The sequence below is a fragment of the Ambystoma mexicanum genome, chromosome 9 (assembly GCF_040938575.1).
Source record: "Ambystoma mexicanum isolate Mex_15411 chromosome 9, UKY_AmexF1_1, whole genome shotgun sequence".
NCBI lineage: Eukaryota > Metazoa > Chordata > Amphibia > Caudata > Ambystomatidae > Ambystoma > Ambystoma mexicanum.
In genome coordinates, this window is record NC_090931.1 from 119,227,995 (window position 1) to 119,250,974 (window position 22,980).

The 22,980-nt window shown below is 45.3% G+C and overlaps 1 non-coding gene across 1 annotated transcript; it reads left to right on the forward strand.

Moving 5' to 3' along the window:
- The first annotated feature begins 11,507 nt into the window (after positions 1–11,507).
- LOC138490640 (U1 spliceosomal RNA) lies at positions 11,508–11,669 on the forward strand. The gene has a single exon (XR_011275573.1). It is a non-coding gene; the product is annotated as a U1 spliceosomal RNA (small nuclear RNA).
- Positions 11,670–22,980: the final 11,311 nt, after the last annotated feature.

A 22,980-nucleotide genomic window follows, 5' to 3' on the forward strand; every position in this document is an offset into this window, starting at 1 on the left:
TGGCAGCATGTTGCAGATGGTGTGACAGCCATGGGATCCCAGGTGCACACAGCTCAGGACTGCTACAAGCGTTGGAATGACCTCTGACGCAGTGCAAAACAAAATTGTGCCTCCAATTATTCACTGTCCCTGGTGACTGGTGGTAGGCCACCACCAGAGGAGGATGAACTCACTCAGCATGGGGAGATCACTTCAGAGTTCATCCCGGAAGAACATATCCATGGAGCGCAAGAGAGGATGGATTATGATGCATCATCTGATGAGTATTGATGCGTGTTACTCAATGACATGTTTGTTTGGCATGTGTGACCCTTCCAGCTACAGGTTGACTCCTTCCTTTCTTCAATCTCCCTCTCTACCTGTGGTGTTCACCAAGGGTCTGACCTCTCGTCCTCACTTTACAAACAGCACCTGGCAGCTCTCGCCTACTGCATTTTCATTTTCTTCTACGACTTCCAGTGCTATGCTGATGACAATCAACTCATTTCCAGGCTGCCCTTGGCCACCTCTTCTCCCTCCCTTATTTCTGATAGACTCATTGCCATTTGCAATTGGTGTACTACCAATGATTTCTGTCTGCATGCCAGCAAGACTGACATCCTCCTCACCGGTACACCTTCGCCATCCTTTCCCCTCACTCTCTGGCCAGCCCCACTTGGCCCTCCTCTTACCTCCACCTGCAAGGCCAACAACCTCAGGTCACCTTTGACTCAACACATTCCTTTTCCACACACATTTCTGACGTATCTTGAGATAGATTAACGTCTTCACCTCCTCAGGGGTACTGTGCCGTTCCAATTGTTCACCTACATGCTCAAAGTCTCTCATGCTCTGTTTTAATCAAGGTTGGAGTACTGTGACAGGTTCTTCCAATATTCAACCTGCCTCCACAATCTTCCCTCTACCACTAATCCAGTACAGGACTGCAAGACTTGTCCTTGGCCCCGTGCCCGTGGATCCTACCTTTTCCAGCTCTGTAATCCCTTCATTGGCTACCAGTGGATGCAAGGATGATACTTCAGACCCTCTGCATTGTGCACAATGATTTTTTGGGACTGGGTCCAAAATACCTTCAACAATCCCTCTGCCAATTCCTCCCCTCTTGAGTCCTTTGCTCCTCTACCTCACAATCCCTCCTGGTCAGTCGTTAATTGAATAGATAAGCTGGGGGCAGATCTGTGTGTGCAGCTGGGTACTCCCTTTGGAACAGCCAACTGGCCACATTGAAAGTTGAGGAGAAACAGCTCTGCTTCCGGAAGCAACTCAAAACCTTTCTATTTGCTCCTGCATTAGCCCCTCTTCTCCCCAGCTGAACAGTTTCCTCTGTTGGCACTGTGCCCCAGCAAACACTTTGTCCATCGGACCCAGGTACCTGCTCACCCTGCCTCCCGGCTGCACTGCCTCGAGGCCTCCCATTGCAATGGGTCCTGTGTGTGTAGCCATACAGTCCCCCACTCTTCTTCTGCACTCATCAGATTTGCCCTATCCAAATTATCTTAAACTTGCCAATTGCTGACTGCACTGCCACCTTTTGAATGCCTATTCTATCATTGTACTTAATTTTCCTTCTTTGGTCTCCTCGGTTTGGCATGTTCTTCTTCTCCCCCTTCAAGTGTTTTCAACCCTTCATCCCATCTCCATGCACTTGCGTGTTCTCAAAGTAACTGTGCCCAGTATGATAGTTGTTTTGAATTCCTTTTCTCCCTTGTTCCACTCCCTTAGTTTGTTTGCGCTCTGAGCCACTTGTGTATGAGTGCAATCTTGTCCTTGGTGCAGTGTGTCTCACTCTGACTGTGCTGATGGCAGTGGCTCCCAATGCACTTGTGTGCACAATCATGTTCCATGGGCATTCCATGTATGCCCCTAGGTGTCCTTGACAACCTGCTCATTGTAGTATGTGTTCAAGATGATCCAAGTGTCATCTCATTTGGACAGCCATGTCATGCTCACTGTAGGTCTTTGTGTCATCACGCATGACTTCAGGCTGTCCACATCTGTATCATGCACATGGCTCCCCCTGTTACGGGCCCACTGCCTCTTTTCAACTGGTGTTGTCTTCTACATGCATGGGTGTACTATTGATGGTTCCTCATCTGTCCTCCATCATGTCTACTTCTCATCGGCTGTAGTGACATTTGAATGATTAAATGCAATAGACGCATGCCAACACTGTCTGGTGATGCACAGCTCTGTGTGGAACATTGTATTGCCATGCCGTGCCTCCATGCTATTGCCCAGAGGGTGGGTGTTTCACGGAATCCATGCTATATGGTGCATGCCATTTGCACATGATGGCTGCAATCACCCTTACACTGCCGTCATGTTTGCAGATTGTCATCAATACGTATGTACGTGTTGATGTTGGAAGTTGAGGGGCTACACGTGCACTGCACCACACACACCCACTCCTGTGCCAAGTTCAGCACTTCAACATACAAACACAATGCTGCTGTGTGATGGTGACCTGACATGTATGTACCCATGTCCCTGCTTTCACTGTATAGAAAGATACTAGCGTAGGTGCCCCCTGTGACACATGTACTCTCCATAATTGATGGTAGTTGAGTGCTGCACATGAACACACATTACGTGTTTGGTTTGATTTCTAGCTGTGGCTATTTGTGTGTTCCCACATGCTTATTCTAGGTGCCATCTCTTTGTTGCCATCTCTCATCTCTGTACTGGATATGTGCCTGCTAGAGTTTGTGTGTGATGCAGGTGATGTGCAACATGCAATACATGTGTTGCCTTCACATTTTGCACACATCCTTTTCTGCTTTTGGGATACCCTTGCATTGCAATGCCTCTGGATGCATGTTGGGGTTTGAGTTGCCTGTGACATGGCTGTTTCATTATTTGGCTGTCAATGTTGTGAACTGTATGTGTGTGGTATGTGCCACTGACATGCATGTCCTTGTTTCTTTTCTTTATGTTGCAGGTGATGACGCACTGGTGGCAGAGGATGAAGATGTCATCCCAGACATGGTGGTCAGATCACATGACCAACCAGGCACCAGTGGTGGTCGTCGGGTGGCAGCCCACGAGAACCCACAAGTGCTCCAGGCCATCGGTTCCAGAGCTGACTCTGAGTCAGGCTCTGATGTATCCTCTGACCACTATGTTGAGCCGGATCTGCATCATGACGTGTCGGCACCGCTAAGTGATCCTGTGTTGGATGATCTTCTGTCCGCAACACATGCAGTAGGGGGCCAGGCAGGGTTGGAATATCCGCCTAAGGTGGTTACGGGTGCACAGTCACAGTCAACACTGGTTGTCCATGTTCCAGGGGCATCAGGTCAACAGAGGGATGCAGTCCTGCAGCCGCGGACGGCACCAACCCAGCAAGGAACATGGCTCCTTGGGCCCAGCAGGTGTGGTGTCCGGAAACGCGTTGGCCGTGTGCCACCGGGGTCAACTGAGTGGAAGTGTTCCATGATTGCCATAGCACAGCAACAGGGGGAGCAGTTGAGATGATTGCTCAATGTATGGAAAGTGTGGCCCATTGCATCCTCCCCTCTGTAAGGCAAATGGTGCTCCAGCAGTCCACGTGCCGCTCACTCAGGCTGTGCATGGCGGCGTCTGACAGGGCGCGCTTGGCAGAAATGGTGTGTCTGCGTCAAGCACTTAATGCTCAAGCAGAGGCACACCGTGGGGCCCTGAGGGTGGAACACCAATCCCTCCGATCTACTCTGGCTGCGCTCTGGATGGACGAGAGTAGGCGGACAGAAGACAGTATGGTGCAGCTTGAAAGAACCATCTCAGCTGAACTCCATGCAAGCCGGGAGTTGCTCCGTTTGTCATGTGAGGCCATGCAGGCAGAACTCCGTCTCACACGTCAGTCCTTGCAGGAGGAAGCACATGTGACACATGAGGCAATGCATGCTGACCTAAGCCTCATTTCCATGCAGGACCTGGCTTACCACACCTGCATGCTTGCTGCCATTGAGGGGCAAGGCTCCGCTAGGCGTGGTGAGTCAACTGAGCCACATCCACCTTCTGATTTCCATCCATAGGGTGACGATGACAACCTATCTCCCATATAGGTCGGGTCGTGCAGGCGCTGAGCCCAGTGAGTTTTTTTTTATTTTTTTTATCTCAACATCTACACATGTGGGTGTTGAGGTGCACCCTGTACCACCCCCCTCCTGGGTATCCCCCTCACCCCCAGGGTAATATATATTTTTTTCTGCAATGTTTTTACTTTTTTTCCAGCCTTTTTTGTTCCTCTAAACATTTTTTTTCATCCAATTTTTGTAGTTTCTGATAAGTATGTTATTTTTTATTTATTTTTTACAAATATTTTGTTTAATTTTTTATTATTTTATTACTTTTTTACAAGAAATAATTATTTTTTTAATTGTATTTCTTTAGTTATTCTTTATATGTTTTCATTCAAATAATTATTTAATTGATTTTTATTTTTTGCTGATTTTTTATTAATTGCATTTTCTTTTGTCTATTGTGCATACATGTGACAGTGTGGTGCTTTGTGGCATTGGAAGGGATCCACTGTGTGTTCCAGCTGGGTCCATTCAGGCTTGTCTTGTGTATGTGTTTTGCTTGGGGTCCTGACACATATGCTACTCCTGCTTCCCCTTTCCATGGGCTTGCAAGGATGGCTCGGTGTAACAGCATCTCACACAGGGGCATTGGGCTTCCGTTATAACTGTGGTCAGCCTGCAGTCCTACTTGTGTATACACCCTTAGTTGGTATTCGGGAAGAATTCTCCAATGCATGGCTGCACTTCACTTTGGTGAGCATTCTGTTGACTGTGTATTTCATCATGTTGCTTATGATATTTCTTATGTATTGACTGTCTATGTCCATGCACTTCCTGCTGTAGGTGGTACCATGCACCCTTTGGCTGTGTAACACCCAGTGATGGTGGGAGGGGTCCGTGTGCTGACAATGTTGAATTGGGACACTTTACCCACAGTGATTTGGATATGGCACATGAAGGTTGAACGCTGAGTTATCCATGTCACCACGCATTTCAACGACCACCCATTCCTTGCTTGCACCACTTTGGCCATCTTGCAGCCCTGGCTGGTGCTTTGATGTGCCATTTGAAGTATGGCCGTATTGCTTTTGACTTGACTGTCATGTTTGTGTCCTGGACCTGCTCCCCCCTCCCATTTGTTGCACTTGGCCCTGTGACAATCCGGCCAACCAGGAGGCTGGAGCTTGCCACCACTACCAAAGCCCACTATGGAGGCCCTGTCTAGCCCTGTCTACCAGCCTTCTGGGTCCCTTGATTGTCCCTCTGTCCCCCCTGCCCCAGCCAGTCTCCCTCTGTCTCCCCCCTTCATCATCACATCCCCTCCCCTTCTGCACCTTCTGCACCATCTTCTTTCCCTCTGTCCCCTGTGTGTTCTTTCTTTCCCCATCTCCCCCTTCATGCCATTTGACCTTGGCCCCTCCTCCCTTCTCTTCTCCCTCTCCACCACACTTTCCCCTCCTCCTTGTCCTCTGTCTGTCATTTTCAACCACTACCCCAAATGCCATCAGGCATGGTGATACATAGCTGCTTGTTCTTTGCAGTCATTTCCCCTTCTGTCTCCATCCATCCGCCCCCACCTTCATCTTTTTTAGTATTGTTTTGACACTTGCTTTTATCATTGGTCCCTCCACCACTGATTACAGGTCGTTTCTTCCCCCATTCCCGTCTGCCTTTCTTCTCCCCCTCCCTAGCACTATCTTGATTCTTTGTTGCCCTTCCACGGCTTGTCACTTGTTTTGTTACTCTCCTCACCTCTTCCCTCCTCTTCCCTCACTCCCCTCCTTATGAGACTCCTGCACTGCACTGCACTACAACTATTGCAGTCAGGCATAGCAATGTTGATGCTAGTTTTGTTTTCCCACATTCCCTCCCTGGACTCTCCCTTATTGTTCCATGCACTTGTAATATGTACTTTGATTTGGTAGTTCATTTTCACATTGTGGACTGTTTGAAGGACTTGTAGGAATGTACTGTTCTTCTCCATTGTACCCTCCCTCATGGAGGCGCTTTGCTGAACTTTGTGTGTAGGTCGTATAAGGATTTTCAATGAATCAGTGATGGGTCACTGTCTGCCATTGTCGATGTGGAGTTCTCTGTACATGATATGTTCTGCTGGTCAATGGATGATCCTATGTTGTGCTTTAGTTTGAGGTGTCAGGGGATGGGTGTGGTTTAACACACCGGGGGATCCTTGAGTGCAATGTTCACATGTGCTGTGTACAGGACATTGAGGCTCACTTCATTTCACATGCATGTATTCAATGCATGTCCCTACTGACGCAAACACTTAGGCAACACCCCCCCCCACCAATTACATTGACACCATGCACACACGTGCAACCAGATTGCCTTCTCAGGCATGCTGTGTCCCGACAATCCATGTTCACTTTCGAGTCAATGATCGTGTATATGCATGACAGGGTACTATTTTGTTGATTGCACTTTTTTTAAATGATGCTCAAGGGGTTTACCCAATGCAATGCACACTCACTGTGCTGTCCAGTGAGTGGTGTTTGATATGGCAATTTTCGATTCTCCAATGTGCATGCCAACAGGTATTCTGACTTTTGTTGCTTGCACCACTGGTGGCATGCATTTGTGCCACGGTTTTCAGGGTGTGAGGTTTTGGTCAGTGATTCCATGTCAGGTGTGATTGTCTGGTGCCTACTTACATTTCTCATGTGGCACTTCATGACTATTGTGTCATGTGTTGTGCAAATGGTTGGATGTGTTGCCATTGCATACCATGGTATGGTGTGGCAGATGGGGGTCATGGGGTTGGGAGGGTTTGGGTGTCATGCCAGTACTTTCATGCCCCGTTTTGCAGTGGGGGGGTATGCACTTTGCATGTGTTCCCTTTGGTCACATGGGATTGGTTGTGTTTAAGTAGCTAGGGATGCACACAATGTGGCACTTCCGTGGACACATTCTCAGGGTGGTAAGGTTGTCACAGTTAACTGTCCCTTTTTCATCATCGATTGTGACCTGGTATGTACCAGGCCTGTGTGCACTCCGCAGGGGTTGGAGTTTAGGTAAAAAATGTGGCCACAAGCTGGGTACGGGCTGCCTCGCCACATGCCCGTTCCCCTCCCATGCGCAGCGGCCGTGCATGTGGTTGGGGATGTGGGGGCATCACCATGTCCACCGGTACGCCATGCCGTGTTGCAACATTGTGCAGGACACATGCTGCCACAATGATCCTGCACACTACTCGGGGTGCATATAGTAGCTGTCCACCAGAGCGGTCAAGGAAGCGGAAGCGTGACTTGAGCAATACGAATGTGCACTCCACTGTGGCCCTGGTTGCAATATGGGCTGCGTTGTATCTTACCTGGGGTGGTGTGTTGGGGTTCCATATTAGCACCATCATGTAGGTGCTCAGAGGGTAGGCACTGTCCCCTGGTGAGGTGATAATGGTTGTCATTAGTTGGGCTTGTGTATTTTTCTGTGTGTGACATGCCTGCATGTGCACAGGCATTTGTACTCACCTACGAGCCATGTGTCGCCATGCTTCCCAGCTTCCAGGGCCCGGCTCAGGGCAGACATTCTGAATATGAAACTATCATGGGTGGCCCCTGGATAGTTTCCCTAGACAGAGGTGATGATTCCCTTGGCATTGCATACCACCTGCACGTTGATGGAATGCCAGTGCTTGAGGTTTGGATAGATGTGCTCAGTGGCCCTAGGTGGACGTATGGTAACATGGGTGCAATCTATGGCACCAAGCACTTTGGGGAAGTGTGCCACCCTGTAGAAGTCCTGGACCACGGCCTGCCTTTCTGCGGGTGTTCAGGGCATGTATATTTGCATGAGGACTGAGGGGCGTGCAATGATGATTGCCAACACCTGGTGTAGGCAATGTGACTGCATGGGCTGTGAGACGCCCCTCACTATGGCAGTTTTCTGCTGAAATGACCCAGTGGCCAAAAAATGCAGTACATTGAGCACCGTCTTTTTTTTTTATTTATTGTGCAATAGCCAACATTTGACTTTTAACACATTTACAATAATACAAAAGGTAAATAAAACTAACATTCTTCAAACAATTTACAAGATCCACATCAATAAAATCTTCATCTTAAAAGAAAAAAATGGAAGAACAACCAGAGAACAAACTCAGAAAAAAGCAGACTTTTCTCCCAAAGAAATCAATCAATCTGTAGATCCAAGTTTTACAGAAGAGAGATCCCCCATATAGAAAGCAGGTTAATTACACAGAATCCATTAAGGACCCTCCATAACAAATTTGACCAGGATGACGCTAGTTACTAAGATCTTAATCCATACATAGGCGAGACTGGATCACCGATTAAATTCATTTCTCTCAGAGCTCTAACCAGTTCCATTGAAAGAGCAGATTCGTGGCAGGAGGATAATCTCCCTCAGAAAGCAACAGAATCAAGCCAGGATAAGTGATGGACAAACCTGCTAAATCTTCTGACCCTCATATCCCAAGTACCCTGACAGTTAGATAGTAGCTGTTTTAAAGACTGGAAGACCTTGATTGAACACTTATCACAGTGTGGGTCAATGTTCCCTTCTCTATCTCTAGAGGCCACAATCTCTTGAGTAGGAAGTAGATTTAGACAAAATCTAAGAAGAGATAATCCAAAACTCAGATCAGGTGTTATTTTTAGATGAGCAGGGAACCAAAGAGAGAGGCTTATTGACCACAGAAAGCGAGGCAGATCTTTTCGTCCTCTTCATACTGTCAATCGTATCAATCCAGTCTCTTTGTTTCAACTTTCGTGTTACTCTCTCTGGATTTTGGAGTAATAAGGTTGAATCACAATCGGCTCTCTCTAAAATTTCCAGGCATCTTTGCTTGAACTTAGACAAGAATAAATGTTTACCATGATTTATTTCACCTGCAATTTCCTCAAAAAGTGAATTTTTAGGAGCATCTAGTGCTGATCTATATAGAGTCAGCCACTTCCATTGAAACCATGATCTAAGAGACAGCAGGCCCAATTCATAACGGAGAGAGACTATTGGAACGCGTTCCGGGAGTCCCAGGGTACGTTTCCATAACTTGGCTTCCCAGGAATCTCACTCGAGGTCCATTGCTAAGGTGTTATAGTCAAGACCAAACAGAAGAATCGGGATAACTTTCCCTATATAGAATTTCACCAATGGGAGAATAGAAAATTTGCAAAACTGGGATTTGATTTTTTTCATTTGTGCTCCCAATTTTACAACTTTTAACTCCAACAAGCGCACCAAGTTGCCTTTCATTGGGAAGGAGCTGATTGAAGCTCCCAAGTACGTCAACTCTGAGACTACCTCAATTGGAAGTTGATCCAGGGTCCAGACATACAGCTTAATTATATTTTTCAGATGTTTAAATCTAATTATCTTGGACTTGAGTGGATTGATAATGAGGTTATTATTTTGGGCATCATTTTCTAAGGCAAACAAAAGGCCCTGTAGCCCTACTTGGGAGTGATCAAGAACTACGACATCATCCGCATATGCCAAGGTTGTCCAACATACGGCCCGCGGGCCACATTGTGGCCCGCCAAGCCATTTAATGTGGCCCGCGAGGCCGTATGTTGGACAACTCTTGAGTAAAAAAATGTGCTGTGCGCAAAACTGTAACTTCCTCTGGTGACCCCATGGGGTCAACAGAGGTAGTTACAGTCCTCAGCCACGAAGCGTTCATTTATTTATTTCAAACATTGCATAAATAAATAAATTTGTCAAGAAGATCTTGGGACTTGATGATGGAGGAAGGAGAGACTAATTTGTATCACGGCATAGTGAGGGTTACCTCTGGAATACCATTCATTTTCAGTGAGCGCGGGTCCATACAATTGCCCAGTACTGCCACAAACTATGAACAATGGGATTAATGTAGTAGCAATTACTTTGCATTTAAATATCCCATTTCAGGCAAGTAGGACCCACCATGCAAGAGAGGAACGGTCTCCGGCCCAGACATGCCCGTTCCTCTCTTGCATGGTGCTCCGAGGGGCAAAAGGCGAGCCGAGATGAAGGGAGTAGGTGGTGAGGTGAGGAGAAGAGAGTACTGGCCCGAGCGAAGGATTATGTGGACAGGTGCGGTGCAGGAGTTTCTCTCAGCGTGGGCAGCACAGTGGATTCCTGAACCCCTGATTAGCCGTGGGCTGCTGCTCAGAGGGCCATTGTGCGGAGTTACTTTCAAGGTTTGTCATCTCTGGACATATGTTTACAAAGGGTTGCGGTGACACAGCCTGTCCGCACCAAAAATCGTTCTTTTGAATTGCGAATGTCACCGAAGATGAACCTTTATCAGCTGAGAAACTTAAGCTTTGCAGTGCTTTTTTTCCTCGCCTCGAGACAAAGAAGAACAGCGAGAGCTCAGTTACATTTACCTCTAAGCACAGTGCGGATTGATGAAAATGTCCATGCATTATACCAAGTACATTGGACATTATAGATGTGGCCAGTGGGGTATCAAAGCATGGCGAATACCACATGTACAGTACAATATGTTACCCTAGTAGTGCCCCAATAACACACTGCAACCTGCATATGGGCCTCAGTGGACCACCTGCAAGGTTTCTGGAAGTTGCTTATGATCTTGATCTGTGATCTAGGATCTGATCTGATATGATAGGTTATTTATAACGCGCTTAATACCCATGCAGCAGTGATCCCAATCATAAAAGTGAAACAGGCAATCCCAACAGGTATGACTTATTTTCACTCTTTTGGTAGCGCAGTCTGAGGGCAGCCTATACCCTTCAGGAGAGGTGTGAGCTGATACAGTTGCAACACAAAAAACAATAGTACTGTGTTCCCAAAATACCTTAGTTCTTGTCTTTCGGATCTCAGCAGAGCCAGGCTTTTCAGCATCAGACCAGAACCATGGGTGCCTTTGCACTGGGCTGGGGTCAAGTCGGAGAGCAGCAGCGATGGGCCCCAATGATGCAGTTCTGTTTGGCAGTGGTGCTGATTTGCGGGTAGAAAACGCTGGGAACAGTAGGCCATGCCAAGTGGATGGCACTGGAAGACTCAGTGACCTCTGGGCCCGTACAAGGGAATACTTGCCTTTGGCGCTGTGCAGGCTCGGCTGACACAACACGGCATATGGTTACGGCAAAGATGTCAAAACTTCAGCATTGTCATTGAGATTCAGGGGTGGTGGAGCGTCGAGGTCCAGGATGATTATGATGGTGTCAATGGGGCCAGCGCTGAGCAGCTCCGCTCAGGAGGGCCATGGGCCCGTGTGGGGCCGTCAGGCTAGTGGGCAGACTGCAACAGGCTTGCTCGAGCCATCCTGCTATTTATACAAATCTCGGGCTGAGCAGGGCCTGATGGGAGAAAGGAACTGCGCTACAATCTGCTCTTCTGCTGGGCTCTGCCTGCTGGAGCTTCCCCCTACACGCGGGACAGGCAGCTCTGCAGATGCTCATAGCTTCTGGGGGGGTGGAGGGTTGGGGCTGGGTCAGGGCCTGCCTTCTCACCTTCGCTTAGCAGGGCTTCCCAGAACTGACCCAAGCCCTGCCCTCTTGCATGCAACTCATACTTAGCTGGCAGGGGAGAATCTGATCTCAAGGGCAGATCTCCCATGGTGAGGCTTACCCATTGCACGTCGGATTTGCTGACCCCTGCTATGTTCCCAAATGTGGGATAAACAACTGCATTATTTCTGGTAGTGGGAGACTGTGTTCGCGCTCTCCCCCTGATTTATTGGTGAAAAGAAAAGGTAAAGTGTGCACTAGGCCTTCTAGATTGCATACTTTAAGATTGTGCTCACATTGCGTTTCTTGAATTAGGTTCACCTTTGGGTGATCGCTTTTCCACATTTCATCTATTGAATTGAATTATGCTTCTTTCATCACCACAGAAGTAATGTGTATTACAGAGATAAGCTGCCATATGTATTGGGCACACTGCACATGCTCAGGCAGCATCAATCATGCTTTGTACAGGACAATGCTGGCCTAAATTGGGAACAGCCAGCATAGACATTTTGCTACAGGGGCATATTTTGGGTACAACCAGCATGACAATGTGTTACATCAGTGACAGTGCTGTCTTACACTGTGGACACATTGATCATTAAAATGTGTTGTGTTGTAAAATGTTCTCTTCTGCTGTTGGTGACATGGAATTGTCATGTTCCCCTTTAGAACTGATTGTAAACTTATGGCTTTTTGGTCACCTTTTCTGCTGTAAAATGCACCATTTCAACCCCAAACCCTCCCTAGAACCTTGTAGGACCGAGCGTAGAAGAATATTAACACATAGACACTGAAAGAAATCACAAGCAACTAACCTTTGATCACTGCCCATGACACCAAAAGCTATCTTTGGGACTGAATGGCTATCACTGCCTGTGATGCTATTGTGTCAAAGGTCACACAATATCGCTTTTTAATATACTGCTTTGGGTGAGGTTGTTGACTTTTGGCTCGCCGGCCCACTGGGTGACAAAAATGTAATGCTTCAGCACCACATTCAAAAAGGTTGGACAAGCCTGGCATATGCCAACCAATTAATTATTGTTTTTCCTAGTAGCAGAGATATTAGACCTATTCCCTTCATTGCCTCAGCCAAATCTGCCATAAACAAGATAAACAAAAGGGGAGCTAGAAGACAGCCTTGACAGACCCCCCTCTCTTTACACCAATCAGATTTGTCAAAAGGCCTGATCTACCAAGCCTCACCTGCATGGAGTTGTTGTGATGTAATTCTCTCAGTATTGACAGGAGAGTAGGAGGCAAACCCCATTCACCTATTTTTTTCCAAAGAAGACACCTGTCTATCGTATCAAAGGCTTGGGAGAGATCTAACCAAGCACCACAAAGTGGTGGGCCCCCTCCTTGGACAGAATGGGAGATCAGGGCGCTCAAAACCGGCCCATTTAGAGAAGTAGATAATCCCTTCCTGAAACCCGATTGCTGTCTTGGGATGACACCCATTTTTTTTGCCCATGATTCCAATTCCCCTAAGATGAGCCCTGTAAAAATGTTACTGTCTGCATCTAAAAGGGAAATTGGACGAAAATTGGCAGCTGGCAAACTATCCCCCTTTTTCTAGATTGGTATCACTAGGACATTTTTCCAGGAGTCCGTGAAGCTCTTCTGATAAATTATATTTTCAAAAAGTTTTTTTAGGATCTCAGCCCATAGAGAGGGGTCCTTTTTAAGGATTGAGTTACTCAATCCATTCGTTCAACCCGCTCTGGAAGTTGATGATTTCCTTATCAACATTTCCAGATCCATGGCTGTAAAGTCTAAGGACCACTTAATCAATTTGTTCCTCTCCCAAGTTATGACATTAGGTTAGTCATAAAGATTGGCAAAATGCTCAGACCAGGCTTGCTCTTGAATAATCACATCCACCTTATCCAAGGGGCTCAATGCTTGGGAGCACAGGGTGGGTGATGTGAGTTAATCCTCCCACTCCCTGAGCAGCTCTAGGATGATATGAGGTGGAAACCTATACCTGCCATAGACCTGGTCATCAGGCATCCCAAAAAGGCTGGTTCTGGGCAAGAAAATGCGAGGCCTGGCAATTCTCTTCCTCCTGCGGTGTCCCACGATCACTGCTGCGAGGAATGGGACATTCATCGTAGCTGTATATGCTTGTTTGTTGTTTGCGCAAACTTTTATGCTGCGCGGGGGCGCTTCCGCCTGCTTTCGTGTGGCAGATGTAATTATGCGTGTGCGTGTGTTTTGACGTGCTTGGTATTTCCCTATTTGATTCCATGAATGCATGTTGTTCACTAGCGTGTGGGTGTTGCTTGTGTTTCCCAGCGGTATTTCCCACATTACCCCTACATTTTCACGCGTTGTTCCCCATTCCCCGTGTTCTGAAACCCTTTTTAGGTGTGTGCGCAAGAAGTTGTGCGCGTTCCCCGTTCCTGTTGCGCACGCATTTGGAAAGTCACAGTGACGTGTAAGGTAAGCTCAGGTTTGGTGCACATCCGGGGAAAAACACGTGCAGGGCCTTCCATGAATCGCCAGCTTGCACCACAAATTTCGGCACACATTTATTCCATGAATTACCGCCGGAATGTTTAAAAGTACAAAAACCTACGGTCTTATCATGTATAAAACCAGTTTAAACGAAAAATCGTCTTCAAGCTACATGGGAAGAGGAGATGGAAGCCACAGGAATTTGACTATGCTAAATGGAAACCTTAAAGGGGATATTCTCCAAAACCAACTTGGCAAAATGAAAAATCCAAAATTACCCTTGATTATTTCTATGCCTCAGGAAATCTGCTGAGAAATATTACAGAGTTAAACGTAATTGACATGCAATATAGCGATCATGATTTGATTAAAATTACTCTGCAAGGGTTGAATTTGAGCAATCTGCAGATATGGAATTATAATATTTCCATTACCGTGGGAAGAAATCGTCTGAAATTGGAAGAGCGACAGATTATGACAATGGCAAAACTGCTGTCTGGCGCTAAAACAAAGGAAAAATTGGATCAAATAGAATATCCTGCTTTACTACAAGCCTATACTGAAACACCAAAAGATGGCAAGTTAAAAAACTTTAAGAAGAAGCATGTGTACGACAGAGAAGTAGTTGAAAAAAAAACATGAACTACGAAAAACTATCAAGTTCTTGCAAAAAAATCCAGCGATTGATTATTTGAAACAGAAAAGTAAAGCTCAAATAATCTATAAAAATTGGCTGCGCTCGCCCAAAAGTATCATGGTCCAGAACAACGCTGAAAAAGTGCTTCAAATTTTGTCAACAAAAACGCTTGTTCGTTCTGGGAAGCAATTAACAATGTGGCACTTCCACAACAAGCAATTCAAAATAATATGGTAACAGAAGCCAAATGGACAGAACATTTTTCAAATCTTTTTACTAAAAGCACTGATAGTGAATATTATGAACAAAAAACACTGACAACCTGGGACATTACCATTGCCAAGATAGATATTTTGGAAAATATCAAAAGGTTGAGTTCGTCGAGAGCCCCCGGGCCAGACGGGCTCACAAACCAGATACTAAAACTCCATCCTGAAGCGTGGGCCTAATTCTGTTACACTTTGTTTAAAAATATCATCGATGAAAAAAGATTTCAGACTCTTAGAAATGCGCAATAATTGTCCCTGTATTTAAAAAAGGATTAAGAACTGATCCAAAAAATTACAGGCCGATTGCCCTTTAAGATGTTGTGAGGAAAATCTTTGCAACTCAACTTTTATTACAACTGACACACTGGATAAAAGTGGCAGGAGTTGCCGATGATCGACAAAACTAGTTTTGTGAAGGGTGTCGGATGCGGACTAAACTTATTGTTAATCAATCTATTAAAAATGGAGGCCATAAGGAAAATATCTAAAATATACTTAGCCTTCATAGATTTGGCACACGCGTTCAACAGCATCAATTGTGAGCTCCTATGGACAAAACTTAGTAAATGGGGATGTCCAGGTAGCTTACTTGACGCAATCATAGAACTGTACTCTGGTACCACAATAAGATTCAGAGTAGATCTGCATGGAACCCTTTCATCAGCTATTACAACAACAAGAGGAGTGAAATAGGGTTGTCCGCTTGGAGCAACTCTATTTAGTACATTCATCTCGGATATTGAAAGATCACTAGAAACAACAAGATCATTTTCTCCCAAAATAAATGGAAATAGACTTGGTCACATATTATATGCTGATGATATTGTGTTAATCGATGGAACCCCGATTGGTTTACAGAGAAAATTGACAGCACTTAAAGAGTACACCAATGCAAATGGTCTTGTGATTAATCCAACAAAACCCGAGATATTGGTCCTTCAAAATCTAGTTGGATCAAGTAAGGTGGGAAAATTCAATTGGAAAATAGATAAAAAATCCATCCGACTCACGATGGAAACTCATTGGGCCTCATTACAACCCAGGCGTTAAGGGGTTAACGGCGCTGTAAAAGGTGTCGGCGCCATTAAACCCTTAACGCCTGATTACGAGGTCCCTTTGCGGGTTGCACTTTAACGGCTGCTTTTAGCAGGCGTTATAAAACCAACCCGCAAAGGGACCTAGGAGCTAATTACGGCACCGTAATTTACGGTGCCGTAATTAGCGCCTTCCCCATTCCCATTGAGCCCTATGGGCTAAAAATGGGAATGGGGAAGGGGCCATGGTGAATGGGGAATTACCGCCCCGCCAACCTTGGAATGGGGCGGTAATTCTGCCATTCACCATGGTGGATTTCGGCATGGACCATGGTGCTAATAGCACCATGGTCCACCGCCTGGGTTGTAATGAGGCCCATTATCTGGGAGTGATGATAAATATAAAGTTTTGGCAGCCCAGGGGTCTGTAATAAATAAGAAATATGGGAAATTTATCATGAAACCGACAATTGAATTCTATAAGGTAAAAGTTATCCCTGCATTGATATTCAGCGGTGAAGCAATGCTAGGATGCCCGGCTGGGATATGGCCTTGGTGTGAAAATACATTGTGGAGCAAAGTGCTATCACTGCTCTGAGGGACTCCAACTGCTTGTATTAGACACGAGCTTGGATTAACCTCAATCAATGCAAAGGTGATGTGGAACATGCTGACAGTTTATAAGAAAGTACTTGGAGCTGATGATCTTCCACAATATCCAATTTTGCGTAGGGATGTACATGCACAAATAAAACAAAACATTTCTCATAATTAGGTGTGCCCAGAACTGGGGCTGAACACAATGCAGCCTTGAGCGAATCGAATGCAGATTGGCAATCGATGCTCTATGACAAAGGCAAAGGAATATCCTTCTTCATCAGTGCCAGCATAGGTTTAATTATACAAGAAAAATTCTGGATCCATTGTCTACAATATGAAGCCATGCCAATTAAAGCACTCCTTCCTTCTGCGTATTTGGAATAGACATATCTGAGATTTTTTGTATACGTTCAGGTATTAAATGTCTACCCTCATTCGATAGGAGATAGCCGAGATAGGAAACCTCCTGTCGACAATACTGAAACATTCCTACTATCAGCATGCACAGGAATATTAAAGAACAGATTTTTCATATCAACAAAACTAAAATGTGTAGCCGTGGCTGGAATCATAGTCAAAATAGTAGTAACATCGGGAAAAATTGGGAGTTGTGGGAAAACAACTTTGTTAATCTCACGCAAATCAATTATGAAACAAAAAGGAATCGCATTACCACCTTTCTTGTAAACCGGGAGAATCAGACTGTTACACACACTACCCTCAATTTCCTCAATCACTCCTCTGTGTATTAGGTCTGAGACAATACTTTTCAAGGCCTGATCTCCTTCGATCAAAATTGTATACTGTGGGATATGTGGCAAAGTGATACCTGTTTTAAAAACAATTTTAACTGGTTCTACCTGCAGAATTCCTACATCATTGTCATTCACTGACCACAAACATGCAGGAATCTTACTGGCAAAACATGCCTCGATTCGAGGACCCTCACCACAATGCCCACTAGCCGCAGCCCGTCGTCCAGGGATCGGCTGTGTGCAGATCTGCAGAGGAATGACATCTCACTTTGCAGGGGCGCCCCGTCACTCTCCGATCCCGGACCAACGTCCTTGTCCTCGACTCATCCTCGACTCTGTAATGGGGCATCACTCGGAGGGTCCCTTTTCGGGCGCCATTGTTTTAACCAACAAAGGAATGAAGGCTTACACCCATATATTAAGGACACGTCAGTCACGAGGTTCAAAGGCAAAACATGCTTTTATTCTATGTACACATTTGGCCAAGCAGACCTCAACACCCCATGACGTGTGCACACAGACACCGCGAGAAGAGAGAGAGCGAGCATCAGAAAAGCTTCAACATATATACAGGTTGATTCGCAGTATCAAAGCATTGCCCAGCCCCCTGCACATAGCTCTTGAGCTAGGGTTCACAAATCGTATACAAAGTTAGTTCGCCTAAACATTGAACATTCCTTGCTGCTGTTTCCAAGACGATTTATTGTCTGGGAACAAGGCACATCTGCATGTTGGAGAATATCTTGTTCTTCCGCAACGTGATATTCCTTGCTCTACCAACTAACGTTACCTTGTTGCTGCTTTCTTGGGCTAAGGTCAGACAGTTCAAAAGCAGAGAAAATACCAGCTTCCGCGGAGGAGCACATACAGCCTCACATAATTCTTATTTTACTGCCCTCTACAATAGCACTAACGAGACTAGATGGAATCTGGTTTGCTGATTAGTCGTGCTCATGCACAGCTTCAAGGTTCTATGATGCAAGACAAACAATATATTGCAGTTACTTCACATTCCTGCCTATATAAGCATTTCAGAGGTCAAATCGCAGCTAGCTTACCACGTTTTAGGCCTAGGATATAGAATGCTGTGCGGAGCATCAGAAAAATATATAGAGAGAGAGACAACAAAATGACAGACAAAACAAAATGGCTTCTCAGTTGTCACTTTCAGGTCCAGCTATTTGTAATGCTACAGTGTGATGAGAGTGTGCTTCAGGGCAACATATTATCAGATGGTATTATGGCAAACACATTTTCACACATACACTGACAAGCCTCCTCCCAGACACACACACACACACAGGCACTTTAGTTAGCATCTTAGTGTATGACAAGGGGATTTGTTTCCACCTCTAGTCTAGGATAAAAATGTAGCAGTATACTAAATAGAAGATTTAAAGTCAATTTTCAAAAGTGAGTTTCATCATGGGTTGCAGTCAAGAAATTGTCAGGCAAAAACAACTGTAAACCTTATGAGAAAAGAGCACTGATGTGAGTCATAAATGACTCAATAATTCACTGCATTACTCCAAGTTTATTTTTTTGAGGGGGGGGGGCTTTTCAGTACAGCTTATGCAGATGCACATGGCTGTTCGTATCTAACTCCATCAGGCATATATCAGCAATATATTGCAGCCTTTGAATATACAATTGAAATAAAACAGGGTAGTGCCACTCCCTCACCTATCAACACAGCCACAGAGTTCTTGAAGAAGTGAACTGATCATGAGCGGGATGGCAGGACCCCTCCGGAGAACATAAAATAATCTGACTGCAGATTGGAGGAGAGGGCTAGTGCATGCACTACGCGAAACTCTGTCCACCATGAAAACAAATCTACTAGTACAACAATAAATTGTCCATGTCCACTCCCCACATCCACTGGACCAATATATGCAAGGCAATTTCATTCCACACCTTTTCCGGTGTGTCCACTTTCACAATTGGCTGCATCTGTGCCCAAAACAATTTTCCTGATATAACACACTCTATACATATTCCCACCGTCCTTTCCACATCTCAATCAAAACCGGGTCACCAATACTCACTCCTCAAAACAGCTTTGGTTTTTGTCACACCTATGTGACCTTCATGGGTAATGTCAACTAGCTTCTTCCTTAAAGACTGGGACACAACTGCCCTATCCCTGCTGAATAAAATATTCCTCTTCATTCATAGTTCTGGCCTCACCTCCCACAGACGTCTCTCCTCTCCACTGAGCCAACCATCCTCTACAAACCTCACAAAACGATCGAAGACCCCTTCCTCCCTCAACAGCCTTGACCACTCCTCGCGAGTGATAACCCCATCATGAGTAATATACACTGTGTCAGTAATCACCTCCTCCTCACAACACTCGTCCTTTCCTCCACAATCACTCAATCTCGAAACATGGTCCGCTAAAACATTTTCCCTACCTGGGATGGCTTCAACAACAAATGTGTGTCCTTGCATTCTAGCCACCCAACAAGCTACTCTCCTCGAAACTGTTTCTAGTCCCTTCTTTTCAAAAAAAGCCTTCAATTGCCTGTGGTCAGTCCTAATGACCAATTCTGCACCCCACACAAAATTTCAAAATGTGTCCATGCCCTAGTGGCAAGCCAGAGCTTCCTTCTCCAGCAAAGAATATTATTTTCTGCTCCTCTCAACCTGCTTGATACATTTGTTAAAATCACCTCTCGTCCATCCTCCCCAATCTGAGTCAAAACTGCCCAGATCCCTGAGTCACTGGCATCAACAACAATTATACTTTTCCTCCTTGCAGCAAACATAGCCAATGGCCTTGCCATATCAATCTTACTTTTTATCATTTGAAAATCTCTCTCGCAGTCACTATCCCACACAAATTCCACCCCCTTCTTGAGTAAACTCCTAATCCTGTCATTCTTGTCGGAACAATTGAATACACATTTTTGGTCAAATTCAATTGTTCCTAAGAAAGATCTCAGTTCTCCCTTAGCTTCAGGTGCCTTTATATTCCTGATCCCATCCACCAAATCTTTCTTAGGTCTCAACCCTTCACTAGATAGTTCATGGCCAAGATACTCAACTACCTCCTTATCAAAAACACATTTCTTCACTTTCAACGTGATACCTCCATTCTCTAGAATCTCCACAACTTTCCTTACATTTTCCTCATGTTTTTCCAAACTCTCTCCACATACTAATATGCCATCTTGAAAACAATGGACATTGGGAAGATTGTTCAACAACCTATCCATCACTTTTTGAAAAACTGAAGAAGCCGAAACAAGGCCAAACTGCATTCTACAAAACTGGAAGATTCCCTCATGTGTGATGAAATTGGTTCACTTTTTAGAGCACATCCAACCTTATCTGATAATATGTGGATGCAATGTCTAACTTTGAAAATAATTTTGCCTTGCCTATCATGGTTGACAGCTCTGTCATATTGGGAAGAGGATGTCTCTCTGCAATAGCATGCTTATTTAGTTCTCTCAGATCCACACCCACTCTTAACTCACCACTGCTCTTCTTCACCACAACAAGGAGAGAGACCCATTCAACACTCCCAGCCGGTTCTATTATTCCTGCCTCCTTTAATTTCCTCAGTTCATCCTTTAAACCATCTCTCAACACCATTGGCATTGGGTGTAACTTTGACACAGCAGGAGTACTCACCACCTTAAGGACTATATTATGTACCATGCCCTTCACACATCCAATGCCCCTCGAGAACACTTTGGGGTACCTGTCAACCATGCTAATATCTTCACTCACATGTAGTACTTGCTCATCCGTGTTGGGATAAAGTCTTATTTTCAGATAGTTTTGCTCTCGCCATCCCAGCAATGTTTGCCCACTTTTGGTGACATAGGGCTTCATTACACGGTAGGCGGTAAACCATGGCGCTATTAGAGCCATGGTTCATGCCGGTAATTTACCGGTACCACCTTGGAGGAAAGGGGAATTACCGCCCTATTCCAAGGTCGGGAAGGTAGTAATTCCTCCTTCCTCCATTGCCCTTCCCCATTCACATTTTTGCCCCATAGGGCATAATGGGAATGGGGAAGGCGCTAATTACGGTACCGTAATTAGCACCCCAGTCCCTTTGCGGGTTCGCTAAAAGCAGGCGTTAATGTACCAACCCGCAAAGGGACCTCATAGTAAGGCGGTAAGGGTTTACCGGTACCGGTAAAATACCGGTACCGGTAAACCCTTACCGCCTACCGTGTAGTGAGGCCCATAGACTTTGCCCTGGGTTTCCCTTCCTTTGAACTGTAGGCTTGCAACAAAACACCCTATAACATCGATCTTACCAAGATAGTACCCTTTGGGTCTCTCGTCTGAAGACAATCATTTTCTCACATTTCCACCGACCACATGTTCATATACCTCCTGTGACATCAATGACAACTTTGCACCTCAATCAACCATCATCCACACTGATTTCCCATCCACAAAAACCTCAGCAAATGGGCTATCACAATCATCCTCATTACACATAACCATATTCACTGCTACAACCTCAAACTGTTCTTCCTCCTCTGAGGACTGGTGAGTTTCTTCACCTACGTAAAATACTTTTTCCCGCCTCCTAGAGAATAGTTCTTGCAGCAGTTGGCATAGTGATCCCATCTTTTACACTTGCTGCATGTTATCCTCCTACCAGGGTACACCGGAGAACTCGCAAAGTGGTTGGCACTAGCACATCCAAAACATTTTCACCTATCTTGCCCCCTTTTCTCTTATCACATTTATTTTCAGGTTTTTATCGCAACCTTTGGCTGTTTCCTTTGATCTTCTTCTTATTCACTCTGTTGGTTTCCTTTCCCGAATATCCTACCCTCAACACTTCACTAAATATATTCTTACTCTCCTTTTTGTTCAGTTTGGCAACATATGCCAAAGAGTGTTCAAACCGCTTTTGCAAATGACAAAACCTCATCGAAGTTTGGTGCATCTTTGAGCCATAGTTCCTTTCTTATTTTGTCCTTGCAATGGTGTATCATAAATTCATCTCTTATATGGTCATCTAACTTATCTCCGAATTTAAAATTAATAGACAAATGTGCAGGGCCATTAATTACTCTTCCACGGATTCTCCTTCTTCTTGTTCTCTGACGCCGAAATGATATCTCTCGAGGATGGTGCTTGTTTTGACATCAAAGTGAAGATCAAGCTTATGCAAAGCAGCATCAAACTCATTTGCACCGCTGTCTTGGTCTAATTCAGATATCTCAGGTAGAGTTGTGTAAATCCTTTGCCCCTCGTGCCCTGGGAAGTGCATAAGAAGCAACACTTTTCGCTCTGCCGATATTGTGTTGCCATAGACGGCCCTTCCTCCATGGTCCCCACCTAATTTTGACGGGACCCGGGTTGGCCATAAACAAGGGACCCGGTACTCCTGATATTGCCATTCTAAATGTCACTCTTTGTTTTTTTAAATTGTGACCCAAAGAAAAATACCTTTTATTTGCACAAATGTAAAAATATGCACCATGTGTTCATGTTCAATACCAAGATTTAAAAATAATCCACGATTAAACAACACCCCATTCTGAAGGTATTATGGTCCCTCTGGCGTCCATCCCGGGCCATGCAGGGAATCACAACATGGCCCTCTCCTTTGAGTTGCATCTGGTCCCCACCTATTCAAAACTCACTGAGAGCAGTCCAGCAGTCACAGTCATGGTACGAGGCGGGTCTAAGTCGGGCGGGACAGCTCTGGAAAAATGAGGTGTTTACAACCCGGGAGGAATTACAGGCTGACTTGCAGGGCACAAGTGTCTCCCCTTTGTCCTTCCTTCAGCTG